We start from the raw sequence: 1,134 nt of genomic DNA, 5'->3' as shown, positions 1-1,134 counted from the left end.
AACACCTTGGCCAACATGTCCAGCACCCTCAGCTTCTCCAAGTGCCTCCGTAACTGCTCGTGCTTCCAGTTGGCGGCTTTGTAATGGGCCATAGTGACAGGGGCACGGGCGTAGCTGGTGCCGGAGACCGTGGCAGGGGGGCTCAGCTGCACTGCTCATGCGCCTTCACTGTGTTTTGACCAAAGTCAGGGGGCTGCATCTGGTTAGGCTTGTTTTTGAGACAGGGTCTCCATGTGTGGTTCAGGCTGGTCTTGGACTCCTTAGGCTGGCCTCAAAAGAAGGGATCCTCTTGCTTCTCCCTCTGCCTCTGCCTCTGCCTCCAGAGTGCTAGGATTACAGGCATGTACCACCATGCCTGGCCTAGACCCTTTTTGCTAGTGGGGTCCTGAGCAGGCATAGAGCATCAACCAGCACCAGCGGGGAGGGGTGTCCATAGATGGGTCGGAGCCAAACTGACTTTTATAGCAGACTCACTCTTGAAATAATCTGTTAACCCTTTAATCACCAATCTTGAGTGGATAAACCATTTGCCCTAATCACCTTTAAGGACCTCATCTGTCCTGACCTCTTAATACCCCACAGTGAGAATTAAATTGCAACGTAAGTTTCACACCAAGCACAAGGAAGCAAAAGGGCATGAAGGAGGCTAGGGGCAAAAGCCAGGGCCTCTGAGCCTCTTAGGGACATACTGTATTTTGGGAAATACAGTACTCATAAATAAGTGACATTAAAGAAAGAAGAATCTCATACATGCTGAGAATTGTAAATATTTCATGAAATCCAGTCTTTTTAGGCTTTCTGGATGTGTTGATGTGACAATAGATTGTCAACAGCTTGCTTTACAAGGGGGAAAGTGTCACTGTGAGAACCCAGGCGAATCTCTTGACAGGGGAGCCAGATATGACAGCCCTAACGGGCCCCCTGGGAACTGTGCAATTATAGGCAGTATCTTCCTGGCACTGAGCCTGGACCTGTTCACGGATTTCCTGGCCCTGGATCCCTCTCTGCAGATGGGCCCTGGGGTCTTGTTTCCCCTTAAAATTTAAATTCAGGGCTGGCCAGATAGCTCAGTGGACTAAAGCACCTGCTTAGACAAAGTACAGTGACAGGGGTTTGATCCCAGGCATGCCATGC

General features: G+C 50.2%; 1 pseudogene; it reads right to left on the bottom strand.

Moving 5' to 3' along the window:
- Positions 1 to 92, bottom strand: part of LOC101576288 — a 16,522-nt pseudogene extending 16,430 nt beyond the window's left edge.
- Positions 93 to 1,134: the final 1,042 nt, after the last annotated feature.

The sequence above is a fragment of the Octodon degus genome, unplaced genomic scaffold, assembly GCF_000260255.1.
Source record: "Octodon degus isolate 3935 unplaced genomic scaffold, OctDeg1.0 scaffold00011, whole genome shotgun sequence".
NCBI lineage: Eukaryota > Metazoa > Chordata > Mammalia > Rodentia > Octodontidae > Octodon > Octodon degus.
The sequence above is the reverse complement of the archived record's forward strand: the minus strand, read 5'-3'. Positions and strand labels throughout refer to the sequence as shown.